Below are 9,967 nucleotides of genomic sequence, written 5' to 3' on the forward strand. Positions count from 1 at the left end.
TCCACACTTCTTTGCTTGCAAATGTTCATTGCAGTGACTCTGTGATCTGGAGCAAAGCCTCTGGCTTCTGCTACTCAATCAATCCTGAAACCTCACTGAGACTCCTCTTGCATATCCTGTTGTTGCCCGGTGTCATGGAGATCCTGTAGTTTTCAGTCCTTAGGACTAGCCTTTTCATGTACTCCAGCAGTTCATCGATGGGGTAGAAGTTGGGGCAGGCCAATTCAAAGCCCTGGCTCTGGGCCTGAGCAATATCTGAGCTGGTCAGACCACAGGCTCTCCCCCTCTCAGATCCTCGGGGCCTATTCACCGGGAAACCAGTGAACCAAACCAGGGCCAGCTCTACCCTGTTATCCAGGTTAGGTGTAGTAGCAGCTCTCCTGCTCTGATGATCTAGAGGCCACCTCTCCTGCCTGTGGTAGGTGGCAAGGGACAAGAGGTTGGGGGTATCTCTCCCTTGCCCACATCACCCTATGACAGACAAGTGGCAGAAATCACTGGCACCCCAAACCTATCCACTCCCTATCTCCAGGATCAGCTCTACTGTACTGCCCAGACAAAGTACCTGGCCTCTTCCCCCAAGTGCTGTACCAGGTAAGAGGCAGGGCCAACTCTCCTGCTTTCATGAGCACAGGGCCTGATCTCCTGTCTACCATAGGTGGTAAGGGGCAAGGCAGTATGAGGGTATCACTCCATCATCCATGCTACAGCACAGGAAAGAATTAATAGGTCACCTTGAGAGGGTTCCTGTCACAGGCTCACTTCCCTAGGAGGCTATGGTCCCAGGCAAGGTTCTTGTAGTCTACAGCTTACTTTCCCCTCTTGGGAGCCCATTCAGGTCTGCTGGGTGCCAGATTGGTAATAGTCTTAGGTGTTTTTTTTTCCCATAGAATGTTAGGTTAGTAATCATTTACATGTTCAGAGGTCAGAACACTGAAAGTAGACATAGCCTTTCTCCTCTTTGCTACCTACTGACACACATGTGACATAGCAACCACACCTGCAATGCTTCTAGGGCCAGGCAACTCATGGCATTTTAACTGCTGAGACATCGCTCCAGCCAACTCATGGCATTTTAAAGATGAACTTTATTTAGTTCATAATTTTTGGACTTCTAAAACTGCATTTCCCAAATTACACTTACATATGTACAAGTCTCTCTTATTTATAATAAACTCTATTTTCCAAGTTGAAACTATTTTTTGAGATTATAAAATAATTACATCATTCTCTCCCCCCCCACTCTCTTTCCTCCCTCCAAATCTTCCCATGAACACCTTAGACTCTTTCAAATTCATGGCCTCTTATGTCATCCATTGTTGCTGTGTATGTATGTATTGCTAAATAAATAAATATAACCTTATCAATCTGTAAAATGATATATATGTGTATGTGTTTTCAGGGCTGACTGATTGATATTGGATAACCAATCAGTGTGCTCTTCCTTGGGAATGAATATTTCTCCCATGTTCAGCATTCCTTAGGTACCTGTAGATCTTTATGCAGGGTTGAGGTCATATGGGCTTTTCTCTGTCAACTTAGGCATGTCTCCTGAGTTCATCCTTTTTTGGCTCATGTTTGTGAAGTCATGTTGATGAGACTTTATGAGTATAGCTTCTGATATTTCTGGGAGATGTACTCTAACAGCAAACTCCTTGGTCAATCGCTCTGCTCCCTCTTCCACAATGACCCATGAGCCTGAGGTTCAGGAGTCGTCTGATAGATTAGGTATGTCTAGGGTCCACAATTCTGCATGAAATGCTGTTTTATTTCAGTAATCAATCTGATATTAGAGGGTGTCAGGCAAGGAAAAGTTATCATAGTTGTTAGTACTTGTTAGACTGATTTTATGAACAGGATAAGCTCACACATTAACTAGAAAGGATTTGTATGCATATATGTGTGCATACCTGTGTGCATGCATGTGTATATTCATATGTGTGAAGGTTCACATGAATGTGGTGACCAGAGGACAATGTCAGGTGTCATCCCTTAGGTGCTGCGTATCTTTTTATCTGAGACATATCTCACTGACCTTGAGCTCACCAAGTAGAATAGACTGGCTGGCTAGCAAGCCCCAGGGATCTAATTATTTCTGCCTACTCAGTGCTGGTACAATAAGCACCACCATGACTAGTTTTCAGTTTTGTTTTTAATGTGAATTCTGGGGATCAAATCCTGGTCCTTGTGCCTGCAAGTTTAGCACTTTACTGACTGAGCCATCTCCCAAGTCACAAAAAGGTGTTTCTTTACTTTCTTTTAATTTATTGAGAAATCATTGGTATACTTGGCCACTGAAAAGAAAGTGAATTGTAAGAAAGGGGGAAATAGAAAAAATAGGAATGCATGGAACTGAAGACATGAGATGGTTTAGCAGCTACTGTAACGATTTGTTTCAGAGTAAGAGAACACAAGTCAGTTTACATTAAATAGGCTCATTTTAGCTCAATTTTACTTTGTCATGTTTATATTTTTGTTAATGAGGATGGCAGAAGTTGGTAGTTTAAAGATGTTTCTACCCCATTAACTCACAGAGTTCAGAAAACAGAGGGATCAAGAATGCATCAGTCTCTTCTAGTGTCCTGCAGTTGGAACTTGCTTTCCATTCACCATTGTAGTTCATGTTTGTAAGGTTCAATAGTAATTGTAAAATTGGAATGCTTATACATTTGCCATGTAAATCCTTTGGACAGGGACCAAAGATATGGATCAGTAGTTAAGAGTGCTTAGTGCTCTTTCAGAAGACCAGAGTTTGATTCTTAGCAACCATGTCAGGTGGCTCACAACTGTCCATAACCTCAACTCCTCAGGATTCACTGCCTACTTCTGGCCTCCAAAGGTACTTTCACATGTACACACACACACACACACACACACACACGAAGTGGAAACGTAAGAGTTCTTTGGAAAGTGAGTTGGATGGTGTGCAGTTTGTTGCTGCTTCCTTGGACTCAGGCTGATTGGATGCACATACTGAGGCAAGACAAGTGCTGAGGCAAGGCACATGGAGGACAGTGATGTTTGAGGGTATAAACAGCACTCTATAAATAGGAGTGATGGAGACAGAGTGTAGTTAGCTGTGCAACACTTGTAGGTCTCCAGTCTTCACGGATCTTCACTTCCCTGAGAAAGGCACAGCTAAGAACTTCTCCTGGGGTCCCTCTGACTCCCTTACTCCTGACTCGAGCTGAGGCTGAGGCCTAGCTGTTCCTGCTAGGTCTTGTCACCTCTGTGGCTAACCAGAATCTACAGAACTAGACTGCTGGTGTATATGTGAAGTGTTTGCCATTTGATCGAGTTGCCACTGCCTGCTAACCTGTGAACTGAACTGCTGATTTTCAGACAGCACAGACGGGAGTTGCTCTAAAGAACCTTTCTAAACAGGTCCACTCCCCCCCCCCACCTCCATATCCTTTCTTTTCTCCTACCTCTGGTAGGTGGTGGGTTACAAGGAAGGTTAAAGCATTTAAGAACCATTATTAAAAACATATTTTGAAAAAAATTAAAGTTACATATATATATGAAAAAGTAAAAACAAAATATTTTAAAAATCATTTGAATTAAAGTATAAACAGACATTTAGATATATTTTTTAAATAAATCAGTATATTCACTTTAAAATGAAAATACTACTTATCACCATCAGAAATTTTGAAATAGAACTGGAAATTATTGTTGAAAAAAGTATTAGAAGTCAAGTAATGGCTGATAAAGTCAATAATGGATCACTTGCAATCCTTCATCCTATATTATAACATATACAATAACATGTAATAGTGAAAGACAGTCAGAAGTGATCTGATGTGAAACATGACTAGATCTAGACCTACTTTATTCATTCTAGATGGCATAAGGTTGTGAATATGGAAAATTCCTTTAGTAATTCTGCTTTCAAATATCTGTTATCCAGTGTTATCTCATGTAGGATATAAACAAGGTCTATAGCAAAGATAAAGACTATCTTTCCTCATTGTATATTTGACCACTAAAGAGAGAGTGACAAAAAAGAAAAAGGAAAGACTAAGACTTAAGAGATGGCTTGGTGCTTAAGAATAGTCGCTAAGAAACACAGATAATTTGTATTTGTGTGTATGTGTTTTCATATTTGTTTCATGCACTTCTTGAGGCTGAGATGTCAGACAGAAAAGAGTTAATGGTGTAATTCAATCTAATCTCAATATCAAGGAACTAGGAGAATCAACAATATAAATTATAGTTTCAGTATGAGACTAAAAACAGAAGACTGTCCCAAGGAAAATCGAGTAGTAAAAAAGCAGTTTTTCTTACTCAACTTTTTATTTTATTAATTACAACTGACTAGATAAGGCCTATCTCCATTAGGGATATGGCCTATCTATAGTAAGCCAGGTCTACCAATTCATAATTTATCCAGAAACACACACACAGCCCTAATAATTAATTACATCTGGGAACTCCCTAGTTCTGTCAGGTTAACACATAAAATTAACAATAGCAGTTTCTCAGAGACCCATGATTTGTAACTAAATTTTGATCAAGATGGATAACCGTATCAAACAGTAATCTGTGGATTTGTTCATATATTGCCCTCCATTCCTTTCCCCTTAAATCTTTACAAATTGGTATCAATACAATCCAATGTTTGTTACCTCTCAGTGCTTTCTATTTTCTCTACCAAGTGTCCATAACAAAATCATTTGATAGTAACATGGTAAAAGGTAATACATTTTCCTTAACCCACTTACAGAGTTTCCTAATGGATTAGGCTTCCTTCAAACTTTCATTATTTTTCTCACTATCCATTTGATATAACATTGAGATCTGGCTTAAAGAAAACTGCAATTTAGTCTGGAAAGGATGCTCAGAAGACTTAAGAGGAGAGTACTAGACTTGAAAGGATGGTCCATGAAGGGCTGGTTAGGTTGTCATGGAAGAGAGTTTATAGAAACACACAAAGTTTCTGATTCAATCTTGCATCTTTCCCTTTCCTAAGGTCAGTATCCATTTTCCAAATAATTTGGCTCCTGTAGAAGCTATAAGGATGTTAGAGTGCATAAGGCACTACATTCAAAATAGGCATTCTCTTAACAGATGGTGCAAAACTTGGAAGTTGAAGGGAGAAAGCTATTGTTAGGCAACATTTTAAACAAGAAAAATAGTTTGTAGGGGCGAGAAGAGACAATTTTGTTTTGATTCAAAACAGTAAATTACCTGGATGGCTTACACTATCTGATGATCTAAAAATATCAAATTATCCACTGAAAATATGGCTGGCTAAGCTGCTTTTTGCAAATTCATATTGTTTGTTCAACAGATTTTGTGCTCTCAAGTATCTGAGAAGAAAATTTAACGTGTTCTTTTTACCACTAAAAAAAAAAAAAAAAATAGATGTTTAAAAGAAGACTCTAGAATCTCCAGGATGAAACATCACATGTCTCTGGGCATGTCCGTGTTCCTCTCAGAAATAATTATAGATGCCTATTTCATTTGTGTTGATTAAGCATGAAAACCTCGATAAGTCACTGCCAACTTTAATATGTGTAACCATGTTATTGCATCTAAAACCCGAAGTGTCTATAGACACTTATTCCCTTTGTTGGATATTGAGAAAACTATGAGCCAAATCTGTTTAAATACAGCAGCTTTGGCAACAATTAAAAAAATGTGAGAGGTATAGTTTTATTAGGGGAGTTTTCATGGTTGGAGGCAATCAGTTCTTCCGGTTCTCAAAACAACCAACGTAAGTTAAAGCCAATAGCACCTTCAAATATTACTGCTCTGGCCAAAAAATAATTATCACTAGTCATTGGGAAGATTCCAAATTGTCTTCTGGAGCAGTTCCACTCTATTTTGGACAATAAATTGATATGAAGCATAGTGGAAAGAACATGAGCTTTGGCATCAGACCTAAGTTTAATTTTTGGCTCAGTCAAGTACTAGTTATGATATGTTGAACAAATTACTGAATCTTTCTGAGTTTCATTTTCCTCATCTAAAATATAAATAATTGGATTTACCACCAAAATTTAGTTTTGATAAACAAGTTTTTTTTAAATAAGCACATAATGACCCCATTTACAGTTACTGCCCACTGTATTTATCCTAATAAGGTATAACTTAAGACTAAGAGGTGTGACACATAGGTGAACCTTGTAAACACAAAGCAAAATTTTAAAAGATTCATTTATGATGGGATACATAGTGAAGAACTTCATTCGTGTGAAATACCCCAAGTGGACAAACTCAAAGAGAGAAAGAATCAGTTAGTAGTTGTTGGCAAGTTGGTGAGGGTCGAACAAGGGAATGACTGTTAACACATACTTTTGGTGGTGTTTTTTTTTTTTTTTTGCTTTTTCGACACAGGGTTTCTCTGTGTAGCCCTGGCTGTCTTGGACCTCATTATGTAGACCAGGCTAGCCTCGAACTCAAAAATCTGCCTGCCTCTGCCTCCCAAGTGCTGGGATTAAAGGTGTGCGCCACCACTGCCCGGCAAATCTAGGTCTTCTAAATGTTGTATTTAGACAATTTCTATTTACAGTAATAATGAAAATGTGCAGGTCTGGAGTGCATGATTTCATTACTTGAGTTGTCCCTTCCTCTTTCCATTTTAATGCCATCTTTTGGGTAATTTCAATATTTGATAGAAATACATTCTAATTTATTCAATTTCTTTTTCTTTTTCTTTAGCTTTCTTCTTCCTTTTATTTTTTGAATCTTTATAAATTAAATTTGTGCACGGTTTTAAGTAGTTTTCTGTTCAGTGCTGCATAGAAATATAAATAGATGACATATTAAAGACACAGATATGAGAAACATTATATTCTTTACCAATGTTATGTCAGTTTCAGTGAAATAAGATTCTACATCCATTAGCTACCTTTACATGTTTCCAGATTTTAAATATAAACAATCAAATTTTTCTTCCTTGATACCTTGAGCACTAAGTCAAATGATTCTATGATTATTGTTTAGATTTTGTTTAAATCCATCAAGGAGGTTAGTGATAATACCTGTGCCTTGTTTTACTGATTCCCATGTTTCCTTTCACAAGTTGCCTTTGATTTCTTGTAGTTGTTACTCAATTTCTATCCGAAGACTTGTTTGTCTTTTAGTAGGCATGACAATGATGAAGTTTTAAATTTACCACTATCTTTCTTACCTTTCTCCTCTTCTTCCATGCTCCCTTTCTTAGGAGTACTAAGTATTACTGCACCACTAAACTGTGCCCCTCCGCCTCCTTTTTACTTTTTGAATGGTATTTCTATTGTTTATAAAATACAATATTTACATTTGGTTTTGTACTATTCTTTATGACTTCTAAGGCTTCAGATGAGAAAGAAACATATTCATATTCAGCCCTTTATATGTGATTGCTAGTTTTGTCAAAATAAGTGCACTTCACGCCATTATGATCTTCTTCTTCTTCTCCTTCTCCTTCTACTTCTCCTTCTCCTTCTCCTTCTGCTTCTCCTTCTCCTTTTCTACTTCTCCTCCTCCTCCTCTTCCTCCTCCTTCTTCATTTTTCTTCTTCTTCTTCCCCCTCTTTCTGTCTGCCAGCCTCATACTTCCGATACTTGCATAGCAAGTTGTAAGCTCTCTGCTGCTCTAGCATCATCTCTTGCCTGTTGCCATGCTCCTCACAATGATGGACAAGAACTCTATCCTCTGAAACCATAAGCCCCAAAATAAATGCCTTCTTTTTTGAGTTACTTTAGAAAAGGTGTTTGATCACAATGATAAAAAAGTAACTAACACACAAGTTGATGTTAGGAAGTTAGTTATTGTTGTAAAGGTTTGACCATGCTGAGTTTGAAGAAATGTGGAACATTTGGAGCTCTGGACTAGGAAAGCAGTTGAATGTTGTAAATACAACTTAATGACCATTCTAATAGGAACTTGGAAGACAATAGTGATAAGACTAATGTGGACTATGGATGAGGACAATCTTAAGAAGAAAGGAATAATATTAGCAACTGAGCTAGAGACCATTCTTGTGGTATTTTGGCAAGGAATGTGGCTACGTTTTACTCTTATCCTAGTGTCAAAGTAACTTTTATTTGCCTGATGTAATTGTCTTTTTGCTGAATAAGCTCATCCTTTCTGAATTCTGGCTGGCTAGATCAACTCAACTGTTCTAGCTCAGACTCATCTCCAAATTGATTCAATCTGGCTTCTTTCTTGGCCTCTGACTGAACTGCTCTGGTTGTTCTCAAACTAACCCTGGCAATCAATATGTTTTAATTTTCTAACTGTGTATTCTCCGGCTTATTATGTCTTCACCTGTGTCTAGCTTGTTCTCTCTGTAACCTGTCTGTAAAACTATCCCAGTTTTTACAAAAAACAAAAGCAAAAACCAAAAACAAAAAACAAAACTGAAAAAACTGGATCCTCTTTCTCTCACTACTCTTAGATTTTTTCCCGTTCTTGTGTTAGACATATCTCTGACACATTCTGTCAAATCTTTCTCTGTTTCATCACTTTGCCCCTCAATTAAAAGTCAGCTTAACCTGAGTAGTCATAGACCTTGTAAATAGGTAGCCTGGGCAGACAATACCAACTTAGATAAGGACAAGCAAGTCATAGGCAGAGTCATAGTGACTTGTCCCCTGAACCTTCACCCAGCTGATACCTGGTTCTGAAGATATCTGTATTCCCCCTGAACACCCACACTCCAGTGTCATTCCCTTCCCCACATCCTGCCCTTCTGTGTTTATAACCCCTGTGTGAATTAATTATGATTTGAGAAAAAATTATAAAATTAGATACTTTCTGTAAACTATAGATTAGACATTGTATAGCTGTCAGCCCAAGAACGCTTTCTTTTGTATTTCTCAAAAAAAAAAAAAAAGAAATTGTGCATCAAAGTAAAAAAAAAAAAAAAGATGTACAGAGAATAAAAGCTTTGCATTTTGTGAAAAAAAAGTCAGCTTAAAACATTCTATCAACTAACTTGTATCTACATTGTTAGGGATTAAAGGTATGTACTAAGGGCGTGTCTGTATTCCAGCCAAATATCCATGTTACTGGATTAAAATTCTACATCCTAGGAATGTATTAGAGGCTAAATGGAAAAATAATAGATTGACATTCTTGGCTGAGATTTCAAAACAGTCTATTATTGACTATGTCATGTGTTTTGTTGTATAATGCCCAAAATTAACCTGTAAACTTTACCTGTGCAGGAACCAGGCAACTTCCTATAATGCTGGGAATTATAGTTCTTGGAAAATAACAAAGCCTCATGGGAAAGTACAATGGCCTATAGGTTTGTCCTGTAGTTCAGTTATTATCAGCTGGGAAAATCCAAGGAATGGCCCTTACCAAAGTCCATCTCTTGGTCAGTATTTATTATTTAATAAAGTTTTCTTTAAATTTGGCCTAAAATGGTAGAATTGTTCCCCCAACCCCCCGGCGAAAATCAGAATTAACAGTTATTGGTTTTTTTGTTTGATTGTTTTGGGTTTTGTAGGCATTCAATGTAAAAGCTAGAACCATACCAAAAAATGCACAGTTTGAGATGAAAAATAGCACTAGGAAATGGAATGTTAGAGTCAAAGTTTGTGCTCAAAGAGGTAAGGAGGTTAATGAAAGGCCTGAACTGAAAATAATAAATTATAGATGTCCTCAGGACAAGACCCAACCAAGATAAGCTTCTAACTTATGAATGAAAAGGGCCTAAAGAATCTCGCTCCTAGAAAGTAAGAATAAATAAAGCTATTGTAATTACGACTTAAGGAGTAGAGCCAATGTCCATTTTCAGTGAGTAACCAAACTTGGAAATGCTATACTCATGGTGCTGGCTTTAGATTCATAAGGGATATAAAGGATTCAGAGAGCCATTGAGGTCAGGCATGTGGCAGGGAGTCCCTTCACAGAGACTCCTGAGAGGTCATTACATGAAGCTGTGGAAGTGAAGTCTGACATGTGGTAGAGATAGATGATAGATAGATAGATAGATAGATAGATAGATAGATAGATAGATAGATAG

General features: G+C 37.7%; 1 non-coding gene across 1 annotated transcript; it reads right to left on the reverse strand.

Annotated features, from left to right (window-relative positions):
* Nucleotides 1–890: 890 nt before the first annotated feature.
* LOC114626494 lies at nt 891–1,022 on the reverse strand. Its single transcript, XR_003712246.1, has one exon. It is a non-coding gene; the product is annotated as a small nucleolar RNA SNORA17 (small nucleolar RNA).
* Between the last annotated feature and the right edge of the window lie 8,945 nt (nt 1,023–9,967).

This window comes from Grammomys surdaster, unplaced genomic scaffold (assembly GCF_004785775.1).
Source record: "Grammomys surdaster isolate TR1022 unplaced genomic scaffold, NIH_TR_1.0 236, whole genome shotgun sequence".
Lineage (NCBI taxonomy): Eukaryota > Metazoa > Chordata > Mammalia > Rodentia > Muridae > Grammomys > Grammomys surdaster.